Raw genomic sequence first — 21861 nt, forward strand, 5'->3', positions numbered from 1 at the left:
AGACACTTCCTACAGGCAGCTGCGCATCATACCAAAATGAAAGCACACAGATGAAAGGCTGCAGCAGCCTTTCTCATATAGCCTAGACAGCACATCCAGAACAACTCATAACCCAGAAGCAGAAGGGATATGAGCTGGCGGCCATATTGGATTTTTCCTGGAGCAATAATGGATAAAAAAACACAAAAAACACACCAGAGTGGCGAAATGATCAGGAAGAGCATTTATTCTTTACAAGTTATCAACTGATATGTTTATTTTGTGTGAAACGTTCATCTCTGGTTCCCTTTAATGGGCACGGTTCCATACTCTTGACAGAATAAAGTGGTGCAAACTGCAAAAAATCTTCACAGAATGTGTAACCCAGCTTATTGGGCACTCTCTGGGCATAGAAGCAAACTGACAAGGCCAATAGAACCCTGCTCACTGGGCACAGTTGCAAAAGCTGACATGATCAAATTGGCACTAAGAACCTTCACAAAACTTGCAACCCTACGTATTGGGCACAGTTGCAAAATCTGACAGGGTTATATGGCACAAAGAACCTTCATAGAATTTTCCACACTGCTTACTGGGTTCTCTCTGGGAACAGTTGTAAACTTAACTGGGCCAAGTCGCAACAAACATTTACAAAATTTGCAAGCCTAAATAATAGGCACAGTTGCAAACAGATAGGGTCACATTGAGCAAAGAACCCTCACAGAACTTGCCCTGCTTACTGAGCACACACTGGGCACAGTTGCAACCTGTAGCCAATCGGTGCAAAAAAACCCCACTTTACAGAACTTGCAATCCTGCTTACTGGGCATGGTTGCAAATTTGGACTAGGCCATATGGCACGAAAAACCATTCACATAATTTGTAACACTGCTTACTGGGCACTCTCTGGGTATAGATGCAAAGTCTGACTGGGACAAATGTCATGAAGAACCTTTACAGACTTTGAAACTCTGCTTTCTGACCCATGGCTGAAGTATCCCAAAGGGCCACATGGCACGAAGAACCTTGCCACACATCATGGCAGAATCTGAATGCCTGACAAAATTGGCCAGTAGTGTGCCAGCCAAGTTAACAGAAACCTTGTACATCATGGTGATTGAAAAAGTATAGCCTTAACATAAAAGGACTATATGCTTGTACATTTCAAGTATGTTATATTAAAAACATTTATCAGCATCAAATATAAATAATTCCATTAACAAGTTGCAAACATGCTGCATTTCAGCCTTCAAACAACAAACTTTTTAAAGACATACAATGATAAACTTAGATTTTAACAAAGTATGTAAAATTACATATTATAAAGTGGTATGAAAACATAAATGACTAAACTTCTGTCAATTTCTAGGTGTAGTAAAAGGATACCAGAGGCAAAGTGTTCAGCTAGAATAGCGTTTACATGCATGATTGTGCTGACGTCCTCATCCTTAGGTCTTGAAATGCCTGGCTACTGGAGCTGGCACAGCGGAACTGACACTCTTGATACTAGTTCTATGTTCTGACATCCTGCTTTTTAACTCTCGCTTAGTTTTACCAATAAAGAAAGCCTCGTGGGGCATGTTAATAAATACACAACCAGTATAGTGTCAAAATTAAAGTTGGCCAGGTTCCATAGCCTCCCACCCGGCAGCCAGACTTACCTACCGTCACATATTGGTACATGGTACAGGCCCCACATGTGTAGGTGATATCTTGCAGTGCCTCTGAAGTGACTGCTGACCAAAAGATTGCAAATGGAAGGTGCTTTTCTAAAAGTCATCTTAGGTTCAACTGGTCCAACTGGTCCAACTGGCGCCAACTTGGGGTCTTTGGCAAGTATGTACCAAAGTGTTCCAAGTACATTCAAAATGTAATTATGTTGAATTTAGTGCAAAGCCTGCTCTCTTCCACTGCGTCTAGCCATCAACCTGGCACATCCAACACGTCTGTCCTATCGCACATGCTGGCCCACTGGTAAGTCGAAGATAATTGTCTTGGTAGCCTCTAGCTCTAGAAAGCCTACCCAGGCATCTTAGAGCCTGAGTTGACTTTGGTGTTGCAGTTTAAGACCTCTTTTACAATGAATGCTGAAAAACAGACATGTTTTAACTGATCAGTTGTTCCACAGCATTGTATAATTAAAAGCTTTCAGTTAAAACACATAATGTGAACTGACCCACAGAGAAACATGGTCATTAGTTATAACAGACAGCAACTGATTCTGTGTGAAAGGAAATAAATAAGTCAGCCTCCATATCCCTCACTTCAGGTATGCTTTAATGACAGAGCAGGGTCAGAAAGAGCACGACGTTCCAACCCATCCTCACCCTAGGAGAAAATGCATGTATTGCTGGCTTTGTTCATGTTTAGAAGCTTTTTCTTCACTTGCCTTTCTTTGTCACACATAGGAGAAATTCACTTGCTTGCTGTTACTCTTGTTACTGGGTAGTTAAAGGAAACCTGCGATGGTTTTAATTGCTGTATTTATACTTACCTGGGGCTTCCTCCAGCCCTATGAGGTGCGTTGACTCCCTTGCCATCTGCTCCGTTCACTTGTAAGCTCTCCTGGCAGTTTGGCCAGCCACACTAGTCTGTACATACGTGGCTCGGCCACGCGCTCACAACCCGTTGTGCTCCTGCAGAAGCGCACAACTGGCCAGATTACCAGGAAGGATTCCAAAGAACGGAGTGGCTGGAGCAGATGGCAAGGTAGCCCGCACAACTGGCCAGATTACCGGGAAGGATTCCAAAGAACGGAGTGGCTGGAGCAGATGGCAAGGTAGCCCACATACTGCAATTAGTACCATCTTAGGTACGTTTTAAGCTGCAATAAATCAGGGATGATCAATTTATGGAGCTTCAAAATGGACTAGCTACTATGGTATTTGATTACTCCATTTTCAAGCTGCATAAATGTACATCACATTACCATAGAGCAGTGGTTCCCAACCTTTTTGGAGTCGTGACACATCAAACCAAACGTTCAGATCTCCGTGACACGTAGACTAAATGCATGTAATGAGAGACAGCGTTTCCCCACTAAATGCACATAAGAGACAGCGTTTCACCAGTAAATGCAGGTAATGACAGACAGCCTTTCACCAGTAAATGCACGTAATGAGAGACAGCGTTTCCCCAGTAAATGCACATAATAAGAGACAGCTTTTCACCAGTAAATGCACATAAGAGACAGCTTTTCACCAGTAAATGCACATAATGACAAAAAGCCAGTTGTCCCCAGTATATGTAGCCAGGGATATATGTGCCCAGTATATGTAGCCAGGGGTATATGTGCCCAGTATATGTAGCCAGGGGTATATGTGCCCAGTATATGTAGGCAGGGGTATATGTGCCCAGTATATGTAGCCAGAGGTATATATGCCCAGTATATGTAGCCAGGGGTATATGTCCCCAGTATATGTAGCCAGAGGTATATGTGCCCAGTATATGTAGCCAGAGGTATATGTGCCCAGTATATGTAGCCACGGATATATGTGCCCAGTATATGTAGCCAGGGGTATATGTCCCCAGTATATGTAGCCAGGGGTATATGTCCCCAGTATATGTAGCCAGGGTGTATATGTCCCCAGTATATGTAGCCAGGGTGTATATGTCCCCAGTATATGTAGGCAGGGGTATATGTCCCCGGTATATGTAGGCAGGGGTATATGTCCCCGGTATATGTAGGCAGGTGTATATGTCCCCGGTATATGTAGCCAGGGGGTATATGTCCACAGTATATGTAGTCAGGGGTATATGTCCACAGTATATGTAGTCAGGGGTATATGTCCCCGGTATATGTAGTCAGGGGGTATATGTCCCCAGTATATGTAGCCACGGATATATGTGCCCAGTATATGTAGCCAGGGGGTATATGTCCACAGTATATGTAGCCAGGGGGTATATGTCCCCAGTATATGTAGCCAGGGGTATATGTCCCCAGTATATGTAGGCAGGTGTATATGTCCCCGGTACATGTAGCCAGGGGGTATATGTCCCCGGTATATGTAGTCAGGAGTATATGTCCCCGTTATATGTAGTCAGGAGTATATGTCCCCAGTATATGTAGTCAGGGGTATATGTCCCCAGTATATGTAGGCAGGTGTATATGTCCCCGGTATATGTAGTCAGGGGTATATGTCCCCGGTATATGTAGCCAGAGGTATATGTGCCCAGTATATTGTAGCCAGGGCCCCCCCCCCCCCCCCAGGAGGAGAGAGCGAGGGAAGGAGAGCGGCACCTCAGGGTGCTCTCCCTCCCTCGCTCTCTCCTCCGAAATGAAGTGCGGTGGCTGGCAGAGGGGCGGAACTTACCTTCCGTGTCCTCCGTCTGGTCTCGTCGCCGGCGCGGGATGATTTGACACTACTCTGGCCTGATCCAGACCAGAGCAGCGGCTGCGACACCAGAACTTCCGGCCGGCGCATGGAGCGACACGGAAGGCAAGTCCCGCCCGCTGCCAAACGCCGCCGCACACACAGATCGGAGGGGAGAGCGAGGAAGGCAAAGCACCCTAAGGTGAGAAGGGGGGGAGATGGCCCCCTTCTCCGCCGCTGCCCACAGCTTTACCTCCGCTGCGCTGCTCCCCTCAGAGAGCCGCGACACATACCCGAAGCTGCCGCGACACATGTATGTGTCGCGGCACATGGGTTGGGAACCACTGCCATAGAGTGTGCATCTACTTTGAACTCTTTGCCTCTCATTGGCCATCCTTGGTTCTAATCCTTTCTTGCACTATTCATACTCTCCCTTTAAGATTTCTTTTGCAGACAAGCGCTAGATGATAAGTGTCACTCCCCTACTGGCAACTAGTTAGGAAAATCTTTAGAGATAATTCCTAAATCACACATTATTATTTAATTCTATTTTTTTTCTTCATTTTTCCACTTGCTAACACATCATCGCAGTCACATTGCTTTTGGCAGCTGCCAGATTCCACCGCTGACCTACTTATATTGCCTCTCTGTATCACATTTCCCAGGACCGGACCTCATTGTGCTTCTGCCAATTTTTTGTGCTGACAGCGATGCTTTTGTAAAAATGTGAGATGTGGAATAAAAATTAATTTTCTCTTCTTCTACTCAAGCAGCGAAGCTAGCTGATTGAACAAAGAGCAGAAATCCCATATCTTAGTGGAATATAAAGCTACAAATCTGTTTCCCATTAACCAGAGACATCTGACATCACTGGCTGGCCATACTTTTATTCTTTTTCCCAACAGTCAGTGAAATCTTGATTGTTTTTGTTTAATGTATAACTTCATCTAGGTTTAAATATGGTTATACAGAAGCTTTGGAGGTAAAACAATCCATAGTAGGGATAAACAGGAAATGCTAAGCAGAGCTCATCAATGATTGCAGCATTGCCTGAAATGAATTGTTCCACATTGTATTATACCGATCACAGCATAATATTTGACTCAACAGAATATTTGCTCTGACCTCCATTACTGGCCATGCACCTTTCTTCAAAGTGGTACAGGTGCTTATTTCTATGTTTCAAGTTGTCTTCATTACCTCCGAATTCTCTTGAGAATTCAGACACATAAGAATCTAATAAGCATTTCACTTGAAGAGCATATCCAGGGCCAGTTTTCTGGAAAGGCCAAGGCCTTGGGCGGCTGCAGGCCAAGGGATACCTGGACATGAAGGAAGGGTTAATACATATGAAAGAGGAGGCTGAAAATGGGGAACAATACATAAAAAGGGAAAATGAAAGAAAGGGGCTGCTGTACATAAATGATACACATGGAAGAGGGGGCAGCACATAGAATGGGAAGGGCGCTGCGGCACAAGAAAGGGGAGTCACAACTTTCTTGGCCTAGGGGCACAAAGTATATATCTGGCTTTGAGGATACCAGGACCTAGGTATTGCCTGTTCTGCATTTTCACAATGCCAAAACAGAATAGACAGGCACGCACAGGCTCTTTAGATTACGTAGGTAATAGTTTCCACATTTCACTTGAGGGCTGACAAAACAATTTAGAGTAAATTACATTGGGAGAGAAAGAACAGGTACTTGGCCATATCTTTGCGGGGAAGAAGTATGTTAAGCTACTTGGGAGCAACTTAAAAGAAAATACGAAAGTTGTACACTGCATTGGGAGTGAAAGAGCAAGTGCTTGGATCAAGCAGTGCCTGGCTTATATATGACTTGGTCTGAGCACTCATTCTCTCTCTCTCTCTCTGTGTACAATATATAGGACTAGTGGACCTAAGCTCATTACAATAATGGGCTTTAGGCTACCCTTACAGCCCCCCTCGTGCCCGTCACCGCCGCCGGGGCGCATGTCACCGCTCATGCGCATTGCATCACCCCCTGGCCCCGTCCTCCTCCTGCTCTAAAGTCCAAACTCGTGCTGCGCATGCGCGGTACGCAAAAGCACAGACACAGGGACACACAGGAGGATGACAGCGACACAGGGAGTTTATTAATGGATAATTCTTTGTTTCACTTTCATGGTGTCTGGTCAGTGTATAGTGAATCTTGTGACTATTAATCAGGTGACATATTACGCTTTGCTGTGATCACTTTTAGCTTCACTGTGACCTGTAAAACAGACCCTTCCAAATCCATCATCTGGTCAAACTAATCACATGCTTCTCCATGAGTTGTGCTACACTTAGCAGCACTATCAGTGGTCCCAGTCATGGGCGTAACTAGACTTAATAGGGTCCCCTTGGAAAAATGATAGCATGGGGGCCCCCTTGGTCACCAAACCCCATGCGGGTCACATGATTGGGAGCTGGCAAAAATGGCAGCAGACAGTGTTCTGCTGCGAAGCAGTGTCTGAAAGCAGAAACAAATTATACATGCTCCTGCACTTGGTTTTTGTGAGCGAACAGGAAGGTTTTTTTTGTTAATTGGCTGCACTTGTGGTTGGGGAGGAGGGCCCCCCAGTGTGACGAACACGCTGAAACCAGCGCAGGAGATTTGAGCGCAGCCGGCGCCACCATAGGCCGTAATAGGAACTACGGCTATAGCAGGCACACAGAGTAACTTCAGCGCTGTCAGAAGACGGCACTGAAGTTTCTTTTAAAACACAATAATGCAGCTTCCAGCCATTGCTGGAAGCCAAATGATTTCATTCCCCACTATCCATGGCGGCCTGGAGGGGGAATAGTATTTAATATGGCCTGGACTTGTGCGGCAGCAGGATCAGCCATATACTGGCTGAATCCTGTGCCCAAGTCTCCAGCACGGTTTTCTCTCGGACGCACCTCTGAGCCCCGTGTGATGGCAGGGGTCGCAGGGGTGATTAGTATGCTCATGACGCCAGTCATCAAACTTATCAATCCTTTCTATGAAATAACCAGAGATCAGAATCAGAATCAGAATCACTTTATTTCGCCAAGTACAGCAGGAGCTGTAATCGGAATTAGTTGTGGTTCACATGGCATAGGCAGAGTATAAGACAGACAGCACGTACAATTTAGAATGCAGAATCAGTTCATATCGTCCAAAATTTCACTGCTGTGCAAATACAGACCAGTAAATATAACAATGATAATAATAATAATAATGGTGGTAAAAGTGATGGGGGTGCAGGTAGTAGCCCCAAGTCTATCTGGACAGGCAGGCATCAGCGGGGACCGGTTTGGTCGACCCAGCTAGAGCGCGATGGTGTGCGGGCCCGTCAGGGGGAGGTTGGAGTTCAGTAACCGGACAGCTTGGGGGAAGAAGGTGTTCTTCCGCCTGGTGGTTTTAGATGGTATGGTCCTGTAGCGACGGCCCAACGGGAGGAGCTTGAAGTAGTGGCTGCCTGGGTGAGAGGGGTCACGGGAGATCATAGTGGCCCTCTTCCTCATCCTGGCAGAGTGGAGGAGATCGAGAGGTGGAAGAGGAGATCCGATGATCTTCTCCGCGTCCGTAATGACTCTCTGAAGTTTGTGCTTGTCGCTGGCCGTTGCGCCCGTGTACCAGACAATGACTGAGGAGCAGAGGATGGATTCAATTGTGGAAGTATAGAAGCTGGTCAAAAGCTCCCTGGGCATGCCGAATCTCTTCAGTTGGCGCAGGAAAAACAGCCTCTGCTGAGATTTCTTCTGGATTTTGGTAGTATTTTGCTCCCACTTCAGCTTGTTAGTAAGAGTTGTGCCGAGGAACTGAAGAGATGTCACTTTAGAGACTTCTGTACCCCCAATGAGGACAGGTGGGAGGGAGGTAGGGTTTCGCCTGAAATCTAAAACTAGTTCAACAGTCTTTGCTGCGTTGAGGACTAGGTTGTTGTCGTTGCACCAGTTGCATATTCTCTCGACTTTGCTGCGGTACTCCTGCTCCCCGTTTCTACCAATAAGGCCGATGATGGTGGTGTCATCTGCAAATTTGATGACTTTCACAGAGTCAGCGGATTAGATGCAGTTATTGGTATAGAGGGAGAACAGTAGAGGTGACAGAACGCAGCCTTGTGGAGCCCCCGTGTTGGTGGTTCGAACGCTGGAGAGGTGGTTGCCAAGCTTCACCTGTTGTGTTCTGTTAGTCAGGAAGTCATTGATCCATGCACGAAGAGTGGGGTCAACTCCGAGCTGCGACAGGTTGGCGAGCAGGATGTCTGGGCAGATAGTGTTGAACGTTGAGCTAAAGTCCAGGAACAGGATCCGAGCGTAGGAGGCAGGGCTGTCTAGATGCTCAGTGATGTAAGCCACGCTGGCATTGATGGCGTCCTCCACGGATCTGTTAGCCCTATAAGCAAATTGGAGTGGGTCTAAAAGGGCGTCCGTGGACCTCTTTAGGTGGGCAAGAACCAACCGCTCGAGGAGTTTCATGGTGTTCGAGGTAATGGGCCACTGGTCGGAAGTTATTGTGCTCGGTACTGCCTGTTTTTTTTGGGACTGGTACAATTATAGACTTCTTAAAGCAGGAGGGGACTATACCATCCGTTAAGGACTGCTTAAATAGGGAGGTGAGCACAGGGGCAAGCTGATCGGCGCAGGATCGCAGACAGGTAGAAGACACTCCATCCGGGCCGGGGGATTTCCTGGGGTTCAACTTATGGAGGAGCCGGAGTACCTCAGATTCCAGAACAGTGACAGGAGCCAGGGCGGCGAGTTCACCTGAAGGGGGGGGGGGCACCCAACAGCGGAGTACCTCGGATTCCAGAACAGCGACAGGAGCCAGGGCGGCGAGTTCGCACGATGCTGTTTGGCCCACGGGTTGGTTGGGATGAAGCTCAAATCTGCAGTAGAACTCGTTGAGCTCCTCCGCCAGTCGAAGGCTCGGGGTCGCCGTTTGGGGTACTGGTTTGAAGTTCGTGGCTGCTCTCAGACCCTTCCATACCTCCCGTGTGTTTGATGACTGGAGGCAGAGCCTCAGTTTATCGGCGTAGGCCCGCTTCGCAGATCGCAGTTCTTTTTTCAGGGCACACCTGGCCTCTCTGAAATCCTCTGAGGAGCCAGACCTGTGCGCTTCCTCTTTGCGTTTTTCGTAGTCGGCGAAGCCTGTCGTTGAACCAGGGCTTGTTATTGGGGTAGACTCTGAAGGTCTTGGATGGGATGCACGTTTCTTCACAGAAGCCGATGTAGGAGGTGACGTTCTCGGCCCATTCATCAAGGGTGGGTGCCTCCAGGGTCGTCCAGTCGGTGGCTTCAAAGCACGCTTGGAGCTCCAGTTTGGCCTCTGCAGTCCATTTTTTAGTGGTTCTAACCATGGGCTTAGAGGTCTCCAGGAGCCTCCTGTAGGTGGGGATCAGGTGTATTGTGTTGTGGTCGGAGTTCCCCAGGGGGGCGCATTGGATGGCCTTATAGGCATTCTTATGGACCGTGTAGCAGTGGTCCAGGGTGTTACCGTTCCTGGTGGGGCAGGTGATGTGCTGCCTGTAGCGGGGCAACTCGTGCCGAAGGTTCGCCTTATTAAAATCGCCCAGGATGATGAACAGGGCCTCCGGGAGGGCAGTTTCCCACCGCGAGATGCAGTCTCTGAGTACATGCAGGGCAGTCTTGGAGCATGCGTCGGGAGGGATGTAGGCCCCAATAAGGACAAGAGAAGAGAATTCCCTCGGGGAGTACCTTGGCCTGCAGTTTATGGCAAGGAGCTCAACATCTGGGGTGCAGGCCTTGTGGAGAGTAGTGGTGTTGGAGCACCAGGAGGCGTTTATGTAAAAGCAGATTCCGCCACCCCTCGTTTTTCCAGAGAGGGCAGCGTCACGGTCTGCTCTTAGGAGGATGTGGCCTGGAACATGCAGAGCGTTGTCTGGGATACTGTCACACAGCCAGGTTTCAGTGAAACAGAGAACAGGGGTGTTCTTGCTGATCAGGGGTTTTCTGTCGAGTAGGAGGAGCAGCTCGTCCAGTTTGTTGGGGAGTGAGCAGACGTTTGTAAGTAGGATGGCAGGGACAGGGGAGCGTAGGCCCTTCCTTTTGAGTCGGGCCTGGGCCCCCCCCCCTCCTTCCTCTGTGGCGGCGTTTGCTCGGTGCTCGTTTGGTGGCGAGATATTTAATGTGTGTGGTGACAGCATTCCACAGGGAAGAGCACGGAGACGGCTTTGGGCTGACCGGGGGTTCCCATTTGAGAAGGGCCTCTCTGGAAAGGGTGACAGTCCGTTCAGCGCCCATGGCACAAGCTAGATGGTATGGAGCGAGCAGCCCCAGCACCGATAGATGATGTGGGGCAGGAGGCACAGATGGGTGGTATGTAGCGGGCGGCACAGCACAGCACAGAACGTAACACAGATAGATGGAATGGAGCAGGCCGGGGGTGGGATACTGGTTGGTGGGATCATATCATATGAGCAGTGCAGCACAGTCCATCACATGAGCAACGCGGCACAGTCCATCACATGAGCAATACAGCACAGTCCATCCCATGATCAATGCAAACAGTCCATCACATGAGCAATGCAGCACAGTCCGTCCCAGGGGCAATGCAACACAGTCCATCACATAAGCAGTGCACCCAAAAAAAATCACATGAGCAGTGAGCAATGCAGCACAGTCCGTCACATGGGCAATGAAACGCAGTCCATCACCTGAGCAGTGCAAAACATGAGCAGGGAAAAGATCATCACCTGGGCACTGCCATGAGGCTCACAGCAACAAGCGGCAACCCCTCAAGTTTGGAGCAAGGAGACATTGGGTAGAAAGCAGTAGTGCCTCACCTGGTGGAGCTGTAGTGGGGGCTCTGTGTGCTGGAGGGGAGGGCGCCAGACCGGCTGAGGGGGTTGCAGCACCCCTCAAGTATTGAAGCAGGGAGGCAGTGGGTGGAAAGCAGAAGTGCCTCACCTGATGGTGCTGGGGCTCTGTGTGCCGGTGGGGAGGGCGATATCCCGTGATGTCAGTGAAGGGCCCGGACCGCGGAGGGAGCACGTGGACAGCCTGCAGCAATGGCCCCTGGAGATCCTCCGTCTGCCGGCTACAGCAGCAGCCTTGCCGGCAGGTGGCTGCGTGGGCGGCCCTGTAGACGTGAGGCGGCAGCAGCAGAGAGAGTCCCAGCTTGACCGGAGGCAGGCCAGGCCGAGCAGAGGAGAACAGGTTTGGAGCAGAGTGGAGTCTACCTAACCTCCTCGCCGGGCGGGGTGTTGTCCTGGAGGTCAGGTTGGTGCCGTGCAGGCCGGGCCAGTGGGTGCAGGCCGGCCACGTGGGTGGTCGGTGCAGCGGAGGAGACGTACCTCGGGAGGATGGAAAAGGATCCGAGCAGCAGCAGCAACGGGGAGCCGGGGCCCAAGGCAGCGCCAGGAGGCAGGGATGCAGGATCAGCCAGTTGCTGGAGGCGCCTCAGTAGATGGAGCAGCGGCAGGCCTGTGGGAGCAGTCCGGGGAGCATCGGCAGTCAGGGCCCGACAGAACGCCCGAGGCGAGATAAGAGATACAAAATGAGTCAATCGCTGCTTCTATGCAATTATCCAATCATCCAGCCAATGACTGTTCGAACAAACCCTCCCACCGACAGTCTGATTTCATATATCAGCTTTCATGCTGAGGACTACAGATAAGGTATTTATTTAGCAGCACTTCCTGCTTAAATTGATCAGAACAAATATGCAAAACTGCATATGACGGTCGAAGTCCTAAACAGTGTCTGGTAGCCATCAAAGAGCGTTTTATGAGAAATGACATCATTGTCTGTTCGGGTCATTTGTCTCTGAACTCTTACTTCAGCCTTCCAGCATTCTTTAGATTGTTACTTGAATAGCTGGACTCTTGTTTAAACTGGTTTCTTTCTTGGGGTTGTTGTAGTAAAGTTCCAAGGAAGTCAGAAAAAAAAGACTTTATGACCTAATAATATTTAATCATAAACAGTTTGAAAGCAGGGGATTTTTTTCAAATGTGCCCAAAGCTGGATTGTAGTAAATATACAGTAAGTGTGCCCTCTGCAGCTTTGGGGCCACTAATTTACATGAAAACTGGGAATACCATAACTAGATGGCACACAATATAAACAGTAAGCAAAAAAGTACCAAACTGTAAATATAAAGCTGCTGTAACCTAATAAAAACTGTCAAAAGTTGGCCCTGCAAATAAAAGCACTATTTATTTTTATGCATTTCAATGCAATTTTTATTTATAATATGGCAGGAAGCTGCAAGCTTGTTTACATTTCTTTTATCACACACTTTTTACCTGATGAAGCAGGAAATTACCTGCACAACACATTGTCATGTGTATTTAAAGTACACCAGTAACTGAAAAAGAGCCCCTGGGGGGTACTTACCTCAGGAGGGGAAGGCTCTGGATCCTAATGAGGCTTCCCTGTCTCCCTCCGACAGCCCGATCCCATGCAGAGGAGAAGCCGGCCACTATACATCTGCACTCCTGCGCAGGTGCTGTAGCGGCTCTCTGCTCAGATCCTGGTGGAAATAGCCGAGCCCAATCGGATCCGCCCTGCTGTCAAGGATGGGGGGAGCCTCTTTAGGAACGAGAGGCTTTCCCCTTCCGAGGTAAGCAACCGCAAGGGGCTCTTTCCTCTGTTCTCAATCAATATAACCACCACATGGTCACCATTCATGTAATGAGTGCATCTTTTAGTTCTGATAAACTACCCTGAATATTACTCAGTTAGTGCAACCGTATTAACTAACTTCTCACAACATTTTGAACATATTGGTCTAGGCACTTCTTGTTTTGGTAATAAAGGGTAACAGAAGTTTATTGCACATACAGAATTCTCAGACTTGCTCCTCATCAAGAGCCAACCACAGTACTATATTAAAATAATTTTCTGCGCAGAAAGAAATAATTAAAACCATATGAGCAGGGGTGCCTCTAGTCATTTTGTCACTCCAGGCGAGAAAACCTGTGGCGCCCCCCCAAGCCCCTCCCCCCCCAGGAAAATAATCATAATGCAGCATCGTTTCACCAGAAAATAATCATAATGCAGCAGTGTTTCATCAGAAAATAATAGTAATTATCGTAATTCAGAATCGTAATTCACCAGAAAATAATCATAATGTGGCAGTGTTTCACCAGAAAATACACTTATTGCAGCAGCAGTTCACCGGAAAATATTCGTAAGGTGGCAGCGTTTCACCAGAAAATACACTTATTGCAGCAGCATTTCACCAGAAATTAATCATAGGGCAGCAGCGTTTCACCAGAAAATAATCGTAATGGGGCAGCGTTGTCAGAAAATAATCGTAATGCGGAAGCGTTTCGCCAGAAAACACACGTAATCCGAGCAGAGGGAAAGAGTAGAGAGGGAGAGGCAGCATAAGATGTAAGAGGGGGGTAGAGGAACAGAGAGGGGGAGGGATAGACAGCATAAGATGGAAGAGGGTGCAGAGAAACAGAGGGGAGAGGGAGAGACAGCATAAGATGGAAGAGAGTGCAGAGAAACAGAGAGGGGTAGAGACAGCATAAGATGGAAGAGGGGGCAGAGGAACAGAGAGGGAGAGACAGCACAGCACTAAAGCATAGGTTTACAGCTTTACCAGCCTACAGCCTAACCAGCTTTCAAAGAAAACTCTAGTATCAAAAGAGCAGGGCACATTCTAGCAGTTATAACAGTACTGGGAGTCTGCAAACAGGACATGAAGTGTTCTTAGCAGCCTGCCTGCATACCTTCTCTTCTGCCTGTGCATTTAGCTTATCATCTCTGTCTGGAGCAGAAACCTACCTTCTCCCGGGCTGTGTTGCTGTCTTGTGCGGGGGCGGGGCTCCAACACGGACACATCACATTCTTCTCTCTGTGACTGCATCTGTCCCCTGGCTGTCTCGCTCCAGTGTCTGTGTGCAGCCGGTGACACAGGTGGGGGGTCAGACTGTCGGGGGCATAAGCTGGCTAGCCGCTGGCTCCTGGTTTGACTGGCGTGGGGTGGAGTTAAAGGCTGGGCCACACGAGGTAAACACTTTACCTGTGTGGCTACTGAGAAGAAGGGGCACGGCTTTAAAGAAGGAGCCTGGCAAAGAAGAGCAGTATTGATTGCTCTATTGGCTGGGGAGAAGTGGAGGTGGAGGCACTGCTGAGTACATGGTAGCGTGCCGAGCACCGGGGACTGAGTCGGGAGTTTATATAATATAAAGAAAAACAAAAAACATGGTCACGGTAGCAGCGGCGGGGGAATGCGCTTCACCACCTCATGGCGCCTCACCACCTCATGGCGCCCCAGGCAACCGCCTATACTTGCCTGGTGGGTGAGACACCCCTGCATATGAGGCCACCAATATCCAATGTTATCCAGGCTACGCTTGCTTGCAGAGACGTCGATCATGCAGATTCAAAACGTCTCTGCAGTCATGCGTCCACCTCCTAGTATTTCAATCATACAGGCATAAGAGTGCACTCACACAGCAGCTGCCTCCCTGCTAGTCAGGGACAAAGTCCATATATTTGATGCATGCATTCGAAGTTTGGCCAGCATAGCAGAATTTAATTTCTCCCTTTAGCCATATCCAGCATTAAGCAAGCTCAAAAGAGATCAGCAGTGAGGCATCAAGCAAGCTCAGATAGAGCAACAGCAAAGCGTCAGGCAGCTTAGCAGGTTATATAACATAAGGCAGTCATTGAGTCAACAATATACTTGCAGCTTCCTGTGTCCAGATGAGCATCTTCATGTAAGCGCTTAGTCCCGCAGTTTCCTCCCTTGATGAGTGGGCAGCATTTTGCCCTTAGCAAGTACAGTCTCTCATCTCTGGGCTGTGGGCATCCATGCTTGTTTGAACAACTCAGCGTGCCTGCATGTAGCGTGGGAGCATGGACGGCCTGGCGGATCACGTGCTATTTCGCACGGAACTTGGTGGCCTCTCTTGCCGATGCATTTCGCGTCATCAGACGCTTCCTCAGGGCGTGGTCATGGCCGTCTACGCTGCCCTCTTAGTAGTCCCATAGGCTCCGCCCCTCTCCAACTCCACCCTCCGCATCAGTCAGTGCGTAACGTACGTCATACGCATGACGTAGGTCTATGCGTGCTATCAGCCGCATGACCTAGTGGCATAATTCCATGCTCTCCATTGACATCTAGTGGTGATAGAGTAGATCGTTCTCTCAGAGGATGTCTATTGCCAGAATGTCTATTTTTTCTACAGGCTTTACAAGGGGAGGTTTTATGTTGGTTCCTTTAGGTTTGCAGTGCAGCATATTTGCTCACTGCAGGTTAATTTCTCATATCGATAATTACTTATATGCATACAGGCCAAGACATTATTGACAGGACTCTATATATATATATATATATATATATATATATATATATATATATATATATATATATATATATATATATATATATATATATATATATATATATATATATATATATATATATATATATATATATATATATATATATATATATATCAGATGTCATCTTTTGATATTTTACATTACCTCACCATTCATTTCCACAGTCACATCTTGCATGCCTCTAAAGATTTGAGAGATTTCGTATTTATTTATTATAGGTAATCTGTCTAAGGAACGGAGTTAGGTCTAATTCAGAGTTGAAGCCATAAGGCGCTAACGTATTCAATTTATAGATCCACATGCTTTCCTTGGCTAAAAGTATATCCTCAAAGTCTCCCCTTCTCTCCGAAATGTTTAGTTTATATATGGCTTTTACTTTTGTTCCCTCCAAGGAGGATCCATGTACCTGTCTATAATGGTCATATAGTGGCATTGAGACATCTCCGTCCTCTATTTCTCTAAAGTGTTCTAGGATTCTCTCTTTTAATTCTCTTTTTCCTCTGTTACAGGTTTACTTTAAGAAACTGAGTTGTTATTCACTATTTCGTCTTTTAGCTAATTATTAATATAAACAAACAGTTTCTTGTCTTTTAAACTGTTTTTAGATTTTTCATTTTTGGGTGGCTCCTCCCAGGATTTCCCCCAATTTACACATACTGCTGTGCTCTGGTGTCAGACGTAATGGCTGTCATCAAATTATCTTCTGTTATTTCTCAATTCTCCAAAATGTCACCTTATTTCTTTACCTAGGTTGTGTGTTACTTTTTGAGGAAAGTAGAAAGCCAATTTATTTGAAAAATTAATTTATTAAATCAGTTCTTTCACTTTAGATTTTTGATTGCATTCATTTAAAAACAGATTTAATATGGATATTATCCATATTATGGTATGAAATTAAAATTCATGCAGTCTTCTGATAACTATAAGATGGACTGCTTCTGCACATCTGCAAGTAATCCAGGCTAAGGATGTGGCTTTTGCGATTATACAGAAACCTGATTCCTCTGCCTTAGGACCTCTAGCCAAACGTTTTACTGACGGTCTGGTATTCATAAGCTAAGGGGCTTTATAATGAAAGTGCCTTTTATATGAGTTCTCCTTCTGTCACACCAGAGAACTGCAAGTCTTTCACACACCATGTTACAGCTACAGGGTATATAAGGAATACCTTGTGCAGCACAGAGGAGCGCCAGACACCTTTGTATACTGACACGATCTTGGAAAGGACGTAATTTCAGAGGTAAAGTAATAAATAAGCTAGCTTTTTTTCCCTGGGATAGATTGAAAACAAACATACTGGTTGCAGGATAGTTGGCAGGTTTAGAAATGAAATGTTCTCAGTTTTACTGGCTGGAAGTGGAACTTGATCTGTTTAGCAAGACAGAAGTCAAGCACCGGGAGTATTGAATTCTCACTAGACCACAACATGCTTACAAATGGGACATAATCACACCATAAAATTACTGTTAAATTATTTTATATGTAGGAAGTATTTTCAGTTTAGTTTTCAAATCTAGAACTTGAAATAAAAAAATCATTAAAACAGTTTGAGAGTCAACTCTTACTTTTTTTTTAAACATATTTGTGTAGGACAAAATCTGATATACTGTATTGTAAAATATTTTGGTCGTTTTTTTAACTTCATTGTTTAGTGTTAAAATGTTAAGTGCATTTTATTTGAACTACTTGGAGCATGTGATGTCAGGTGAATGGCAACCTGAATGTTGTCTCTTAACGTGATATTAAAGTCAAATTATCAAAGACAGCTTGCTTGATAGCTAGCTGTATCTTTTTTTGAACAGCGTTTTTTTGGGGGAGCTGTGCCTGTTCAGTCAGGAGTGTAATATTAACAGACTTCCATTTATTTTGTTAACTTGTTAAGGCCCACACCAACAACGCATTTTTTTGGTAACGATTATTGCAATGATTTTTTTTTTCCCATCGCACATCATTTAAAGGGACTCCGAGCAGTGCAGAAACTATGAAAAGATGCATATCATTTTAAAGCTCTCTTTCTCCTCTTTCCAATGATATATAAACCGCTGCCCTACGCCTTTTAGTTTTCGCTATTTTCGCGTTTCAAATTGCCGTGGCCGCGATTTCAATCGCGAAAATAGAGAAAACTAAAAGGCGTAGGGCGACGATTTAGGTGTCGCCAGAAAAAGGAGAAAGAGAGCTTTAAAATGATACCCATCTTTCCATAGTTACATTGTATTACACAGGGCGACTTTTTCCTAAAGTCAGCAGCTCCATTCTGCTGAATGGAGCTGCTGACACTGGGGAAAGTGTCGTCCTGTGTAATACAAGTAACTATGGAAAGATGGATATCATTTTAAAGCTCTCTTTTTCCTCTTTCTGACGACACCTAAATCGTCGCCCTACGCCTTTTAGTTTTCTCTATTTTTGCGATTGAAATCGCAGCCGCGGCAATTTCAATCGCGAAAATAGCGAAAACTAAAAGGCGTAGGGCAGCGTTTTATATATCATTGGAAAGAGGAGAAAGAGAGCTTTAAAATGATATGCATCTTTCCATAGTTTCTGCACTGCTCGGAGTCCCTTTAACAAAATAACGTTAAACTATGTATGACGATGCCATCCGCAGTTTGTTTGTCTTTGAATGACCGTCATGTTGGATTAAATCATGGAGGATCATTTCAATGCCATCTGACTTTCATGAATTTTGCTGCGATCATATAAACGATTGTTTACTCGATCATTTATGATGATACCAAGGACACTTGCCGATTTGGCCAGATGGATTGGGGAATGATCGTTCTCCAGCGGAGATCCCCAATCCATCTGGCTGTGGGTACTCTACTTTGGCATGTAAAGAAGGTCATTACTCTTCCACACATTATGTCCTGTGCATGCGAGAGTGAGTGTGTATATAGTCCCAATCTTACTTAGAATTAGGCTGTGTTCCTTTTTTTTATTTTTTCTCTCCCTTTTTCACAGCAGTCAGACTACATTTGAACTGCAGTGTAAGGGCTCGTTTCCACTAGTGTGGCGTGCGTCTCGCAGACGCACGCCGGCACTTAGCGGGATCGCAGGCGAATCCCATGAGCCGTGCCATGACGGCTATGGGATTCGCAGCCTCTGCCGCGAATTCTGCAGGGGGTTTTGGCCGAATCGCTCCCGCAAGCGATTCGGCCGCGGCGCCGTTATCCCCTATGGTAGAGTTTCCCCGTGCGATTCATGTGCGGGGAAACTCTGCGGAATCGTGGCGGAAACCGCGATCGTGGAAACGGGGCCTTAATCTAGCTGATTAGACGGAGTAGCTGAGTAAAACACATATGACTGCAGGGAACACTGGTTCAAGATGTGTCCTTATAGGAGCTGAACAACATAATAAAAAAAACTACCGAAAGAGAATCAAAAATGTAAAGGTAGGATTTTAACCTTTAAAGGACAACTGAACTGAGAGGGATATGGAGGATGCCATATTTATTTCCTTTTAAACCATAGCAGTTGCCTGGCTATCCTGCTGATCTTTCATGCATCAGTAATGTCTGAATCACGCACCTGAAACAAGCATGGGGCAAATGCAGTCAAACTTCCGTCAGAAACATCTGATCTGCATGCTTGTTCGGGGCCTATGACAAAGTATTAAAGGCAGAGGATCAGCAGGACAGCCAGCCAATGTAAATTGTTTGAAAGGAAACAAAGATGGCAGCCTCCATATCCTCTCTTATTTAGTAGTTAAAGGACAATTACCGTAGTCTGAGAGGGTCTAATTAAGTCCCCAAAAATGCACACACATTCAGAAGCAGCCTATAGATTTCAATAGACTATATTTCCGTGTCTGAATTTGCGTGCAAGGAAATGCTGCAAATCACCCCTAGTGGAAACAAGCCCATAAGGCATCATTGGTGACAGCTGTCCATAGGTCGCCACACACGGCTGTAGCAATTAAAAGTAACCTGAATTAGATTTGCACACCAGGTTAAACCATAGATTTTAATATGTATTTCTGCTACACATTGTGTGCAGTCTATTTGGGAATGTATTATTCCCAGCATTCCTAGTGATGCTCAGTTACTGTTTATACTCTGCAGTTCAATGCGAGTTACCTTTCAATCATCATCCCCTTCAGTAGAAGTGAACTATTACCCCTAATGGCCTGCTGTCAAGAATGTTATATTCTGTGTCTGGAGAGGATCAATGGCAGAACTGCACAGCAAGCAGCACCTGCACTGGCTATTTTACTTTCATGAGATGATCAGACAGGAAAAATGCATTGCCAGGAGCAAGGAAATAACTTCAATGAAATGCACTTTAAACAAATGCTTGAAAAATGTCATTGCTCTTTTTCCCGTTAATATAAATTATGAATGAGAAGAACAGTCATTCCATTTAACTTTAGGTGATATCACATTGACACTATTTCACACATTATGGAACCTCAAATATTCACATTGCCATTCTTCAGCTAGCTTTTGTGGTAGAAATTGTTGTATGCTAAAATATTTACCGTACCTAGAATGCTGTTCACTCATTTCCGGATTAAGTGCTGCCTGGTTTCTTAGAACCAGATGAGGACAATGATTTCAGTAACCATGCATTTCTTCATTTTCCAAAAGCCCAGTGTGATGATGATGATGATGAGTATTACAATGCTTGAATCCTGATTAATTTGTTGCTTTTAAATACCGCTGTCACATACTGGCTGTGGACCAATTTTCAGCCAAATTACTATCCAGCCTTTGTACAATGGCCCAGCTCTCCAACAACAATGTATTCTCTCATACTTAAAGCAGTGCCAGCGATAATACTAAAAACAAGGAGGAGGGGGGGGGGGGGGGAGTTAAGGACTGTATATGAACTGGCTTCATGCACTTTGCTGGACTAATTGGCTTGGAAGTCGACACACCTGCCTCTGCCCATCCTTGACCACACCCCTTAGGCCCTTGCTGCACTATTCCATGGTCTCAGGACCAGTATGCACGCTTACCGCCCACTACCAGGTCAATTTTAAAAGAATGTGTTGCTTGCCAAGCCAATATACTTGCACGAAACATCCAATAGTCCATGAAGTCATTTTGGAAAATTGGTCATTGCTATCTGCAAAGAGTTTGTATATTCTCCCCCCCCCCCCCCCCGTGTCTATGTAGGTTTCTTCCGGGCACTCAGGTTTCCTCCCACATCCCAAAAACATAGATAAGTTAATTGGCAGAAGATGTCAGCGCTATATAAATACAAAATAATTTCTATATTGGAGATGACATATTTGTTGACTATAATCAGGGCCAGCGCTATCAATTGCCCCAGGGCCCCATCATAAATAGGGGCCCCCAAGTGTCCCCATCACCCCACTAAATTATGTGGCCGTTATGTGACCAACACCCCCCCCCCCCCCCCCGCAGCATTATGGAGGCAGTGGGGACAGGCAAACACTCACCTTTTCCAAATTCACAGGGGGCCCCGGGTTACTTTTGCCTGGGGCCACATTGTAGTTAGAACTGGCCTTGACTATAATAGTCAAGCTTTGGAGTTCTGTTTGGGACCAAGCCTAACCCCACTGTGCCTGAATAAAGTTTTCCATACACCTCTTATAAAAGTCTCCTACAGGTGGTGGTACTATCGATACTGTCTGCTTGTCCAAAGTAAAGCAGCAAAACTGTGAAGGGTAGCAAAGGAATCTCTGTCACTGTTGGAAAAAACTCTGGACAAACACATAGTACATCATACTAAAAGAACAATGAGGTGATATCAGAAAACTAGAGAGGGGTGTCTTATTAGGGAGGATGTTAGAACTTTATGCATCTGTCCTTCAATTTTCTAAAGCCAAATCCATGATGCTCTAAATCAATTTCACCTTAACATGAATATAGACAGTACCACTAATTATGCCACATCATAAATTACTTCCAGTGAAAGTGGGGGGGGGGGGGGGGGGGGCATTGCTAGAATAAAAACAGAAGCACCCGTGGGCACCAGCAACGAAAAGAGATATGTAACTGGGCAAGGTCAAATAATGGGCATAACAAAGTATAGGAACGTAGGTTACTTGCTTTAGCCACCATGTTAATGTGCCAGGCTTCTCTCAACCCATACAGTGGCCTATGGGTTACTATAGGGTCTGCTATGAGGCCCCGGTGTCATGGAGGGTGGCAATATGGGGATCCATGGCAGGCCTCATGGGAGACTGTTGTGCAAGTAGAGGAGATAACTCGCATCTCCTGGCTCTAGCAGCGATCTACCTTCTTCAGGCATTCCCACCTCCATGACTATAGTGCATTCTCTCATCACATTACTTACTGGCAGGTAATGAAA

General features: G+C 46.1%; 1 protein-coding gene across 1 annotated transcript in view; it reads left to right on the forward strand.

Annotated features, from left to right (window-relative positions):
• Window positions 1-16668: 16668 nt before the first annotated feature.
• Window positions 16669-21861, forward strand: part of ECRG4 (ECRG4 augurin precursor) — a 32313-nt gene continuing 27120 nt past the window's right edge. The window contains exon 1 of the mRNA XM_068265295.1: window positions 16669-16828. The gene's annotated coding sequence lies outside the window, so the exon portion shown is untranslated. The remainder of the gene's footprint in view (window positions 16829-21861) is intronic.

This window comes from Hyperolius riggenbachi, chromosome 2 (assembly GCF_040937935.1).
Source record: "Hyperolius riggenbachi isolate aHypRig1 chromosome 2, aHypRig1.pri, whole genome shotgun sequence".
In the NCBI taxonomy this organism is placed as follows: domain Eukaryota; kingdom Metazoa; phylum Chordata; class Amphibia; order Anura; family Hyperoliidae; genus Hyperolius; species Hyperolius riggenbachi.